Source organism: Lichenostomus cassidix, chromosome 2 (assembly GCF_008360975.1).
Source record: "Lichenostomus cassidix isolate B80296 chromosome 2, HeHo_3.0, whole genome shotgun sequence".
Lineage (NCBI taxonomy): Eukaryota > Metazoa > Chordata > Aves > Passeriformes > Meliphagidae > Lichenostomus > Lichenostomus cassidix.
In genome coordinates this window covers 85162792-85176945 of record NC_139482.1, presented here as the reverse complement: position 1 = coordinate 85176945, position 14154 = coordinate 85162792, and the positions used below count along the sequence as shown (strand labels likewise).

Below are 14154 nucleotides of genomic sequence, written 5' to 3'. Positions count from 1 at the left end.
ACCTGCACTGTAGTCCCCAGGCAAGAGACACTAAAATTTTTCCTACTGCCCATGTGATTCAGCTGCAAAAAGAAACAGTATTCAGGTTTCAGGAGATGATCAGAGGGCAAGTACACTTAAAGAAAGGCAGCACATAAAAAAATAAAAAAATCCAGGCTGGAATTTTCCAGCGCTGAAGGCAGAGAACCAAGTGTCTCTAACCAGCGTTCCTTTTGCAGCTGTCCAGAGGTGTTCATTCATTTTCTGTGAACATAAGCAGCACAATATGGCCTTCCCACTTGTGCAGTTCAGAGCAGCCAAAGTACCACGCAGCTCAAAAATCAAGAGAACATGGAACAATAAACATAAGATTGAGCAAACTGGGCTATTCACTAACAGGTCTTTAATGAAAGTCTTACGAATCAAAACGGAAAAGAAATACCTATTCTCGGGAAAACCATTTTTCCAGGAAATTTAATCTCCTTATATTTGACCAAGACTGTCAAAGAAGGGAGCCTGAGAAACATAACTCTAATTACCTCACAAGGGAAAAATGAATCCAGTCACTTGGGGCACATGTGAAAAATCCACGGAACATGAACATCACGTTGCTCCCCAGCATGTGTTTTGTTCAGTCTGATTAAAACCCCTGAAAGACACAAGCAAGCTGCCTGCTTTGTCAGGCATGAGGCAGCGCTTTGGGAGCCTCAGGTTCAGGGGAATATGCCAAGTTCTCAGTTGCACACACATTTCCCTCTGCCCCGTGAGGACCATGGGATTACCAAAAAAGCACTAGCCGAACAGAAAGAGATGGACATGGCTGCTCAGGCCACTGCTTTGGACAGACAAAGGCAGGGGTGAATGATGAAAGTGGGGATCCACACCAGTTTAAATCGACCAAGAAACTTCCTTGTAACACTAAGACACTCAACTTCCAAATCAGATATGGTGCTCAAAATGACAAACACACATTTGCAAGCAAATGCTCCATCTACAACAGCAACTTTTATTCTGAAGTGAGAGGTTGGCAAAAGTAAATATGAGAGGTTCCCTGCATAATTCTGGTGTTACTTAACCCCAAGGTATTCATGAAAAGAAAGGGTGGGCAGATAGGAATTTGGGTTCTTCGTCCAAATTGTGCTACTGTTTTTCTTCCTGAAGAAAACAAGCTACCCTGATAAGAAGTACTAAGGTTGTAATACATTTCGTGTACTATCAATGAGGCAAGAAAAATAGAAAAATTAAATGCAGTGTTGTCATGAATGGGCAAGCATGTAAAAAGCAGAAGTACTGACAGATATGAAGTGGTCACTGGGACATAGTTGGGTCACTATAATGCTGGCTGTCATATCAAGAAGGCAGAATTGACAGGTGTTAGTCACAATTTCACTATCTAGCAACGAGACAGGGCAAAAGGGGTGAATGCTGACATGTGCCACAGCCACCTCTGATAAGGTATCTTATTTAGATGCCCAGGACATTCAGCTGCCCTGAAAACAGATCCCTTCTTGTCTCAGTGGGGAAAAAGCAGGGACAGCTAGAGCCCACAAAGTGACTCTCTCCTCCTTTTCCTTGTTATTCTTAGGAAACACAGAAAAGCTCTTTCCAGCTGGGAGCTGAATGCCAAAGTACAGCTGACTGGACGCTCAAAGGGAGGCACAGGCAGCAGGCTGTGTGCGCGGTGCCTGGGCTGCCTGACCGCCTGACACCAAGCCATCCGTCAGCAAGCAGCACAGGCAGGTGGCAGCCGCCTCCAGAAGCTGCCAGCTGCAGGGCATCAGGCTCAGAAGAGGAGCAGGCAAAGACAGAAAATAACAGCAGCAATGGGAGAGACACAAAATGAAAAGAAATCCTCCTCTTCGGCATTCGCAGCCGGGCACATAATGCAGCAGGCTCTGCAACACGGGAAGCTCTTGCTTCCTCTGAGGGCAGTCATGTCAGAAAGACCGAAGTAAAACTTTCCTTTTCTCCTGGGAAGGCATGTACCTGCACATCTGATCCCCAGGAAACCAGCTGGTACAAGTTGTCAAAAAGCACCATCTTGTTTGAGTACAAGGCTGGTGTTTCATAAGGGTAGAATGGACCACTTCTCTCCCCAGATGACCTTTTAGCATAAGGGTTTGCCCAGAAGGTCTTGTGTTCCAATGTTGATAATTACTGTCTCAGCAAAGCCTTCAGTACATGTGCAAAGCAGACTCCCTCTCCATTTGCTTCCACCTATATGATGGGCTGTAGAGCCAAAGGAGGTAACTCACAGCCTGAATCCCTGAACTTTACTTGCTCTCACCAAATTTCATTCCAGCATAACTTTAGAGGAGTTATTCCGGTAAGTAAATTTACATATACAAATTATGTATTAGATCATGATAGGAATTAGGAAAAAGAAATCAGTGCAACTATATTCAGAGCTTGGCAAGGAACCAAACTTCAATAAAAAGCTGCTGTCATTCGAGAATGACTATCAGGACTCTGAAGGCAGAAACCAGAAATGGACAATGGACTGTATGCATATCTCTCAACCAGGCAATTCCTCTCCCTAATCTGTTCTCTTTGTGGCCAATGGAGCAAGAGCAATTCAGGGCAGGAACATAACTGGGATGCTCCAATGTGCCCTCCAGGCTGGCCCTGCTCCCCATGACAAGGCCCTGTGGCTGATGCAGCAGCCGAGCAGCGTTCCTAGCATCACTGGGATGCTGACAACAAGAGCACTCCTGGCAGTGGCACAGCAGTAAACCTTCACCTAGAAACAGTTCTTGCCTACATAGTTAAAAGCAATTTAAGCAATATGAGAAAGAATAACTCTGCCCAATGACTTGAAGCAACCTGGCAGCTGAAAAAAGGCTTGCAAGGGTCTTACCACTTTCCTGACACAAAGAAATGAGGGAAGAACTGAGTCCATGCTGTTTTCTTGTTACATTTTGGAGGGTTTTTTTGCATTGGAGGTCTCTCTCAGTTGAGGCCTGGGTATTCATTTTTTTCTGTGTTTTTTCATTATTTTTTAAGAGTAAGACTAGGGGTTCTCAGTCTTCACAAAACAGATACAATTGCAAAAATACTTTTTCTGCATAGCATCTGCTATTTTTCTGTTTAGCTCTTTGTTTTGTCTTTTCCTACTGAGATATTTAGAAACTGTTTGGGCATTTCTGTGTTTGAATTGCTCCCACTTCCTCCCTTCCTGAAAAACATCCCCAGAGTCCAGCTGGAAACAGTACCCAGCATCCCAAGGTAACAGGGAGCTAGTCTAACAGGTACTGGCAACTCACAGATGGTCCTTCAGGTCCTGCTAGCTGGTACTAAATCATATGCATTATAGTGGCTTTAAAACAAAGAGATTCAATCTCACAGCTGTTGGGTTAATAAAACTCTTCCCAAAGTCCTAGTAAAGATCTGCAAGTGACTGAATGTCAGCCTGAAACATGCACTGTACAGAAGAGAAGACCACACACAACACCTGCAGTATACAAAATAAAACAGGAAGACCATGGTGACAGCAAAGTGTAGACCACTAACCTCAGGGTGAAAATCCAGGAGACCCAGTCATTGACACCAGAGTGCCCCACAGTGTACTATGTTAACTGTAGGTGCTTGTTATTCAACTCTTGTACAAACCTTGTGTCAAAAGCACAGCATGTGCTCACACCCAGGACTTTAAGGACACGTTCAGAGTATCCTTGTAGCTCCTTTTCCCAGGTTACACCACCCCTGACAATACTGCAGTAGTACCTGGCTATTCCAGCAAATATATAGGGCAGATTTTATTTCCTCACCCACTCTTTCTGGATATCAAGTATTTTTAATATACTGTGAAATTTAACATATATGTATTAATAAAAATTAATAAGTTGTAATATACTGTTGTTGAAGAGAATAACATGGCAGAACTCCCTTGTGAGGGTTTTGATAAAGGTTTTCTGGTTAGTTACATATGGTGCTGGACCCTTCATGCAAACCCACCCATGTTTTCTACCGCAAGTTTTTCCTAAGCACAACACCAAACATTTCACATTAACAGCACGGGGAAAAAAAGAGGTAAGGAAGCCTCCTGATGTATTTCTGATGCAGTTACACAGAACCACTCATGAATGCTCTGAGCAGCAAGAAGCAGAAAGGCAGACCCAGCTGGCTTCCATCTTGCCAGCATCATCATCATCCTCCTCACCCAGAACAGCTCATGCAGCCCCCACACATTGCAGAACAAGATCTACTGCTAAAATGGCTGAGGAAAATCCCAGCCCATGGGCATGGGTGAAATCAGTCCCAGTGCCCAATCTGACAAGAAGCTTTCCACACTGAGCTGTCCCTATTTCACACAAAGTCAAGAAGTAAGCAAATGTCTCCAGAGGGATTTGATTCTGAATAGTGTCTATTGAAGTGTGTCCATTTCAAGTGTCCATTGAACCTAAATTTAGGATTATGCGAAGAAGCAAGGAAAACATCCAACATTTATATTTCACTCCCCAGCATAGAAACAAGTTGACTTGATATGCCAGTTTTAGACATTCTGAAGTTATAACTGGCCCTTAAAGGTGAAGTGTAAACCTTGTGAACAGCCACAAGGAGATATTAAGGAGTCTACCAACATGTTTTAATAGTAAGACCAGAGCTAAATATTTAATGTCTGAAAGGTTAAAAGAAACCTGATATATAACTTCAAACATAGCAGACTTATCTTGAACTGCTAAATATGAATTGACATGGCTTATGACATCCTACATCTTTCAATAGCATGCTGTTCAGCCACAGTAACTGCTGGGGTTCTAAATAAAGAGATTGTAACTTTACCTCTTTGGAGCCTAGATTTTTATGTGCCTTGTTGACTCATAAGCAGGAAAATAAATTTTAAAGAAGCTGTTATCATTATTGAAATATGGATGCTGCACATAAAAAACACAAAAAACCCAACCAACCAAAAAATAACACCAAAACCAAACAAACCCTCCCTCTCTCCTCCAAACATAATTCCCACACCAAGAAAAGGAGAGCTCATAATTAAAAACACTTGAAGACATGAAAAGCTGTGAAATAAAGCAAGTTTTCCACATTACATTATATTGCCACTTAAATATTGCTATCTCTCTTTTTATTGCTAAAAATAAAAAGCAAAATTCTTTTTGCTAATAGAATTCTCTATTCTATCTCCCTTTTCCAGACAGAGATACCATGATTTCCTCAATTTCATCAAGCTCAAAAGCATAATACAAGTACAAAAGCATAATGAAAATAAGTGGTGGTTCTTCTACCACTCACCACCACATCTGACCATGGCATGTTCTGAGCCCAAGGTGAGAATTTCATCTAAATGCTTCCAGAGGCACTGTCACAATATTTTGCATGATAGTAGATACTTTATTCTTGAAACTGGGTACATTTGGTGGATATCTCACTTGCCAGTCTTAGAGAAAATAACATATATTACATCAGGGAGCTCTGCCACCTATTTAAATAAAGCTCGTCAGTCTTTGAAGTATTTATTTTATTAAAGAAATAAATTGAGAAGCACACAATTTACAAATTAAATCATCCTAATTTCTACAGAAATAAAAGCAGCTGCACATGAAAAAGATGAAAAGAATATAAATGAAAGAGGAATAGAATAGCTGAAGGCAAGCAAAGAACAGTACACCCTATCTGAATTTCATAATGAAAATCAACAACAGAGAGCAACTATTTCTTGACAGCTGAATTATGATATTTTGCATTTATCATTATATATCCTTTTAGGGAAAAAAGTTATTAACCTTTTATGAAAAATCAGTTGAACAGCATTAAGAAACCACATGTATTTTACATCATCTTCCACAATGAGATCTTCCAATGGTAACAAAACCTTACTTGCAGTAAATATAAGGACTGAAACAACATAGCCCCTGTCTGAAACATGATACCCATATACCTGAACTTGCAGCAAGTCCACAAAAAGTTGGCAAGTGGCATTTGTTTGAAGCATCGTTGACCAAGAGTTTGCACATTTTGCTTGCATCATTTTTTAAGTTAATCAGCCTGACAATGTTCAAACATGCGTCTCCTGACCTTGCATTTCAATGACATCCATACAATTTCTTTTTTAAGCTACTATGAAATAAACTATCATAAGTCATCAAGAGCTTACATGTAATTATTAATTTTGAAGAAAAGGGAAGTTTCCTTTCCATAGTAAGAACATCCCCTGTTTCATGAACTAACACCCATTCTTCCCTTTTATTACACTAAGCACCTCAGAGTGATTGGAGCTATATTTAGCCTAATTCCACTACAGCAAATTCAGCATGCCTCTGCCTTCCTTACAAACAGAGCTAAATGAGAGGTCAGGCTGAGAACATCATCACATAGAAATACCAACATTTCCTATTCCAAACCCACAGCTTTTAAGTAGCAGATCCTAATTTCTCTTCCATAGTTTAGGTGCTTAATTTTGTTTTACTGTCACAAGTTCTGCAGGGTAAAGCTTAAAACACAACAGAGTGTTGGACTGTTTCAAGAGAACTAATACGAATCCAATTCACTTGTTTGGTTCACTACTTCTGTATGGAGCAGGTTTACATGGAGGCAGGAAACAAATAATTCTGTTCTTTTCCAAGTGTAATGCTAATTTATTTGAAGATATTTAGTATGAACTTAACTTTTTCCCCCCTAATTAAGGGCTTGAACTTGCTGTACTTCAGTCTACAGCAAAATGAGTTCTATAGTGTGAACAACACTGACCTCATTGACATAGATACAACTGTTGTTACAAGTGTTTTCAGGAGTCCATTATAAGCAGCTATAAACAGGTTAATTTTTTATACAGATTTTTTTTTTTAGTCTTCAAAAAGACATGTTTAGATTGCAGGAGAAAAAATCCACTTTAAAAAAATTCAATGTATCAATAATATGGTATTTTATAATTACTTCAGGAAAAGGATCTGAAACAAGGCTAAATGGACTTCTGTTGGGGAGTGGGAAGCAAAGTATCCTACTAATTTTCCTTCCTAGCTTTATGAGGAGATGGTTCCTTTATGGTACCATTGAAGATGATGGAGGAATTTTTGTTGCTGTTTTTTAGTTGTTTCGAAATAAGACTTGCTTTAAATCTCACTATGTTTTCAGACACACAAGTAGATTCCATGTTCCTTGCAGATTTTTTTCATATGGCAAAAAAAAAAAGGGAAAGTTGTCAGGAAGAAAAAAAGGTCTGATAGAGGATATCTCAGTTCAAATACATTTCACTTGATTTCTGCAGTGTTTCCCAGTGTGATTTGAGTCAGATAAGCTTTCACATTTTAAAGCAATGCTTCCCAAGACAAGAAATGCATCCTACTAGCATGCTCCACAGATGTCCTTTCAAATCTGGGACAAGCCCATCTAATGCAAGAATCTACCACTTTAATGTGAAAATGCCACTGCTAATGGGGACTTTACCTGCTGTACAGCTTCTTGGTTCTTCTTGCTACAATGTCTATTTTAAATATCATAGTTTAAATTAAATATGCAGGGACAAACCTTGGAAATCTACCTTTGTCTCAAACAGATTCTGAGATCCTACAGGACTGGCCCAGAGCTTTCTCAGTGAGATAACAGAAGGTAAATCCCAGGTTACGGGAAGTACCATGGTTTATCCCCACAAAGGAGGCTGACTAAACATGTGCACAAGGAGAACAACAGAAATCTTACATTTCAATTTAAAGAGGTGTACATTTTTAAAGCAAAACCACAAGTTATTTATATGGATAGATTTTTCACAAAGTAATCTGATCTGGGAACCAGGGGATTTTACTTAGAGCATCTGTGTTCCACATTCTCAGGAAAGAAAATTTAAATAATCCTAAAAGCTGAAAAAGGTATTTTTATCACAGCCTTTGCAGCTATTTCACATTTCACTCAAACTGAAAGAGAGCTGAACCAGATATCTCCAATCACATCTGGATTCAGGCCTCAGTAAGTACTGTGTGCACTGTCTTAATCAGAACTCAAATTATTCTATTAGAAAAAGCCTAACCCTTAAAAAACTCCCCCCGAGTTCTGGCATTCCTTCTCACGTTTTTTCAATTTGTGTGATGTCAGTTTACATCTAATAAGCATGTTGTTTATTATCTTCATTTAAGTCAGAACTTTTACCAAGTTACAGCAAGAGTCATAGGAAGCGTATCACGATTACAAATCCATAATGCATGCAAGATCCCTGTGTAGCACCGTTAAATCCATTAATCACAGTCTTTTTGGTCCCAATTATGCTAAGAAGATATTCGATAAAACAATTTCAACTCACCTCTCTCTCTCTCCTGTTACCATCAGTGCAAAGAAGGCAAAACCACAGCGCTTCCGACAAATTCTCAAGGCACCTCTTTTGTTCCCTTTAAATTAAATCCGAATTGGTTGCACGTTTTACTGAACTGCTAATGCTCTCCACATGTTCTCTCTCTCAAACTGAAAATGTTTTCTATTAGGAATGCCTAACACTGAACATAAAACTGTAAAATGTCCTTCAAACAACCCAAAGTTCCTCTCTTTCTTTGGAATGTATCACTACTTGCACAAATGAAGAGCTCACAGTCCCACAATTAAGCTTTCTTTAGGAAAGATTTTTAATAAGACTGATTTTCTTAGTGTGTTCAGAAACTCCCTTACAAAAGAAAGCTGTTTTTGTTTTAAAATCCGTAAGTTATTTCCTTAAAAACAACCAAAACAACAAGGTTTTAAAGCATGAACTAGAGGAACTTCACATTATCCATGGCCATGAAAAACCTACTGTGGCACTCAGCACACAGAAAATGCACGTATGCCAGACAGATGGAATGGGGTAATGATCCTTGCAGGGAGGAGAGTCTCATGTGAGACAGAGCCAAGAACATGGGCTGTAGGCACAAGCTTACCATGGCTGTCATGAAGAGAATGAAATACAACATGGTTTCACTTTTCCTTAACCATAATAGCACTGACTTCTCAACACTTCAGTGCTATACCCTTAAGAGGAAAAACCATGGTATTTTCTCCCCTTCAGTCCATGTATCTCAACTTCTCTGCAACAAAGGGCCAGGTACAGTTAAAGATTCAAGACTTTTGTCTTTGTGAAAGCACTGTGGTTCCACCCAGGAAGAACTTGTCCCTCCATGTGCTTGAGGTGCAAGTCTTACCAGAAGGTTCAATAGATGCAGAAATAGTTGCAGAACATAATCATATGTGCTCTAACACATGCAACAAGTCCACATAATGGATAACAGAAGGGAAAACTGTACATGGAAGAAAGGGCTAGCTGCATAGTTCAGCTATTACAGGACAAATAAAAACAGCTGGCTTCTACTAGCCCCTTAGTTGCAACCAGCTTACAGCTTCCCGTAGGTATCCCAGAACAATACAGGCTCAACAAGATATTTATGGCTACATTTCATAAATGACATCAAGAGCAAGGGGATATCAAAAAGATAATCCCAAGAGCTCTGTGGAAAGGCTGGGTTATTGGTGCTAACACTGCTGGTTAACACAGATGCCCTGATAATAGGGGCTGGAAAGAGCCGCTGTGCGGCACAGCAGCCCTTACATCCCAGAGCTGGGAATAATCCACTGCTGAGGTAACTCTGCATCTGCTCACCTGCAAGAGCCAATGGAACTGGATTATTAAATGGTTATAACTAATAATACCGAAGCTATATTATACATTTAGCAAGACTCTTGAAATAATATACTTACTCTCTGTTTAGGGCACTCCCTGGATCACACTATGAAATGTAACATACACAAGTATCTATGCAAATTATTTTAATCTATTAATAAATAAAAAGACTTTAGATAAAAGAAAGACTTTGCATAAATATAGGAGAGAGACAAAACCATACAAAAAAAAGTAATTTTATAGGGCAAAAACATTTTAAATAACTGACTGGGGGCACTGGGTTTGTGTTTTGGTTAGTTTTGTCAGTTTATTTGGTTTGGGGTTTTTTGGGTTTTTTAATAATAAATTGACACAAAAAGGTAGTAAAATTTAAAATACTCCTTGCAACATTTGCTGACCTTCCAAGCCACACTACTCTAAGTAATCCCAGGTCAATACATGCACTCAGAATCACATCAATTTTGTTATTTGCATTCTTCTTGTATTACTTTGTATTAACAACTGAAGCTTATATCAAACTTCTTTTGGCAGAATCATTCTAAGTCATTGTCACGGATCCCTGTCCAAACATCATTCTCAGCACTGATTGCAACACTCCTGATTTAGCATCACAGGCATAAGCATTTTAGAAGAGGACATGGGCCTCTCTCAAGCCAAATACAGTGTCCAGATCTGTGAGAACAAATGGCGCCTTTTCTCTCAGAGATCATATCAGATTTTGAGAAAAAAACCTATGAAGCAATGAACAAACAAACGAAGCAGGATCCACAAAAAGAGCTGTTCAGCCAAGGACCTAATGGCTAAACCAAGTCTCTCTGCAGGAAAAGTGGAGCTGGTAAAGATCTTTAAAACTTCACTGTCATAATGTTGCTCTGACTAAAACCATCCATTTAGTTTCAGGGGCTAAAAATTTTGACACTGTTGGTGTTCACGCTCTATAGATACATTCTCATTTACATTACACTTTATTAAGGCTTGAGCTGAGCCCTGTAATTGTTAAGTATATACAAACTAAAATAATGTTAAAACACAACTAAATACAAAGTCATATGGCTGCCAAAAATACTAAAAAGACTTTTCCCACAAGGGTAGTAACTCATACTAAATGTGATTTGAATAAAAGGTCAAATTTGAAAGCTTGTGGGAAAAAACCCTACAGTTGACACTCTCTGATTTAAGGAGCACTGAAGCCTGGAAGGCCAGCTATGTTCTGGGCTGCATCAAAAGCGTGGCCAGCAGGGTGAGCAAGGGGATTCTGCCCCTCTACTCTGCCCTCATAAGAAGATCTCACCTGGATACTGCATCCAGTTCTGGGGTCCTGTGAAAAGGAAGGACATGGACCTGCTAGAGTGGGTCTAGAGAGCACAAAGATGCTCCAGACCTCTGGTCACCTCTCTTGTGAAGACTGAGAGAACTGGGGCTGTTCAGCCTGGAGAAGACAAGGCTTCAAGGAGACCTTATAAGAGCCTTCCAGAAAAAAAAAGGAAGAAAAACTTTTTATATGGGCAGCCAGTGATAGGGCAAGTGGAAATGGTTTTAAACTGAGAGATGGCAGATTTAAATTGGATATTAGGAAGAAATTCTTTACTGTGAGGGTGGTGAGGTTCTGGAATAGGTTGCCCAGAGAAGCTGTAGATGCTCCATCTCTGGAAGTGTTCAAGGCCACCTTGGATGAGGCCCTGAGCAACCTGTTCTAACGGGTGGCATCACTGTCCAAGGCAGGGGGTTAGAACTATACGATTTTTAACCCGACCTATTCTATGATTCTATGATTCCACCACTAAGAACGTTGGACATCAACTAGTACAAAAAATATATCTATAATTTTCAATTAGTTATATTCTCTGAACAGAACTGGTTTCAGCAATCCTTTTTTGATATAAAGAAACATTCTAAATATTAAGGTTTGTATTAAAACCACTTAAATGTATTAGCTCTTAATTAATCCTGATAATTTAATCATGATGAAGCCAAAATAGGAAAAGAAATAGGGTAATATTTAAAGGAAAATTTGTTCCTTCATGCTGAAACTCCTGAGTATGAACATAAGAACTCAAATTGAGAGTAACAAAACCAGAAAGTATTAATGCATTAAATTAAGGTACTTAAGAGGGACTCGTATTTAACAGGGTAGAAACTACCACAACTACTCCACTCAAATTATTGAGTATTATTCCTTCCCTGCTCTGCTTAAAACCAAAAAAAAATCCCCTACCCCACTTGACATGGGACTTGCTAAGTCTTCCCAAGTCTCCAAAAATATTGGCCTGTAGTCAATACATCCTCTGACAGTGAAGCCCAATGAATTCTCCAGAGATCTGAAGTCACTAACGATGGAAAACTTTATCTGGACATCTGAATATAAACACTTTTGTTATTTCCCACAATTTAAAAGTACAATGAGTTAGGAAGAAGGAAAAAAATATTGATCCAACTTCAGAATGGGAGAGTTTATGGCAGAAAAGCTATTTCTTTACACCTATCAGCTCTTATGAGCAAAGTAAAACACAGAATACAAAGAAGACGGGAGGCTCTGCAGAAAGGTCACTACATAACAAACCACATCTTAGCAGAAAGCAGCCCTAGCTACCTGGTGGGGACTTTGCAGAGTCAGTAACATTGCTAACCACAATGCTTTCCATGGACACTGTAAAGACTGAAAGAAAATACCCAAAGCATGACAGTTTTACTCCACATAACACCATCTCAGATTCCTCTAGCTCCTGGCTTCTACTCCAAATATGTAACACATCTTTTAACCTCCAAACCTAATGCTTGCATTTCAGAAGAGACATTAACAGGCAGTTGATGTGCACACTCACACACAAGATGAAGGGAAGCAGTACCCACTGTGCCAGTGAAATAACCCTCTTATTCTGTGACAGCTTCAACTGCCAGGCACAGCCCTCCAAACAGTGCCAGTAGTAAGATACACAGGATGTTCCCTATTTCAAACTATCCCATACCGAAAAATAGGACAAGCTGGATATGCAAAAATGAAAAACAAAATAAGAGAAAAGAAACTACATTACGTCAAGCTATGGGCTGAAACAAAAACTAACTCCAAAAGTCTAAACTTCAGCAGGGGGGATGGAAATTAGAACCAGAACTTACATTTGACATTTCTGCCTACAATGAACCAAGCCAAAAGCCCATATCCAAACACACCTCTTCTCTAGGAGTTTGAAATCTGGACTCAAGTTTTGCAGCCTGGCTTCCCCTCTGTACTCACTGCTGAATGCATCACTGCTGCCAGAGAGCAACAGCACCTGACAAGAGAATACACTTTCATACAGGAATAATTAAGATACACACACAGTAATATGCCTAATTGCACACAGTAAGCTTGAATGAAAACAGATAACAACAATGCAACCACACATGGAAGCTCAGAACCTGATGTGCTCCAATTCCTCGATGGCTGCACTCTGGAGAAAAAAAAATTACATGAGAATTCTTTTTATAAAACCTCAGTCCGGGAAACTTATCAAATCTTGTCTTGCTACACTGGTCTGTTTTGCCAAATATATTTCCAGACCTAACAAGAGCAATCTTCTCCAAGCTGTTCTTAATTTCACTCACATTTATAAAATCAGTTTAGACTGCATCATCTCTGTTCCTCCTCTAACATTTAGCATGTAGGCTTACTCTACTGTTCTTCCTCAAGTCAATGGTAGTAGAGGAGGAACTCTTCCAGCACAAGGCAGCCTAGAGATCATTCTCTGTGAGAGGTATTTGAGGAATTCTGTAGGTTGCTCATACTCAGTTCAAATTCTCAGAAATGCCATTTCAAAACATATCCTGGGGGCAGGGGAAAACGTTTAGCTGTATTTAAAGCCTGAATCCTCCAAAAGCAGTGTCACTGTAGAAATTACACGAAACTTTGACTTTCCCTTCCTTCTTTAAGGAAGATACCTATATTTCAAGGCTTCAGCTATGATCTCTTGAATCAAGACCAACAACAAGTTAAACATACTAGTGTGCTGAATCTACTATGGAGAAGCTGAAAACAACTGTGGCACAGACACACAGGATTTTTTAATTTTGTTGGGTTTTTCTTAGCCAGCCTCCCATAAAATCCATCACAGTATCACCAGGACATGAGCATTAGCTTTGCCACTGACACTCAGTGAAACATTCTGCTCTGTAGAATGCTGGAGAACATATTAATGCTATCCCAGAACATCAGCCTCCATTCAGGCAACCTAAAGTTCTTTTGACACGCACTTTATGACTTTCATTAGACTTTTCCTTGTGACAGCATTGTTTTAACCAGGGTTTTTAAGACACTGACACTGTGATAATGACAAATATGTGTCCAAGATCTGCAAGATGTGAAGTAATAAACTTTATATGCTATTAAAATATAGCAGTTAGCTGTCAGCCAACAATTCTTCAGATCCTATTGCCAATCCAGAACATAGTCTTTTTCAGGCACACACAGAGGCTGTGACAAGACAGATTGTTGAAGATTCTTCAAAGCACCACTCAACCATCTCACTTCATTGTCAAATGCTATACTTCCCTGGGATGTTTAATGTGCTTTAGGGGTAGTGTAGCTAATACAACCTAACTTCAGCATGCAACAA

General features: G+C 39.6%; 1 protein-coding gene across 12 annotated transcripts in view; it reads right to left on the bottom strand.

Annotated features, from left to right (window-relative positions):
* The window catches only part of FHOD3 (formin homology 2 domain containing 3), a 374055-nt gene that overhangs the window by 303773 nt on the left and 56128 nt on the right, over positions 1–14154 (bottom strand). The window lies entirely within an intron of this gene.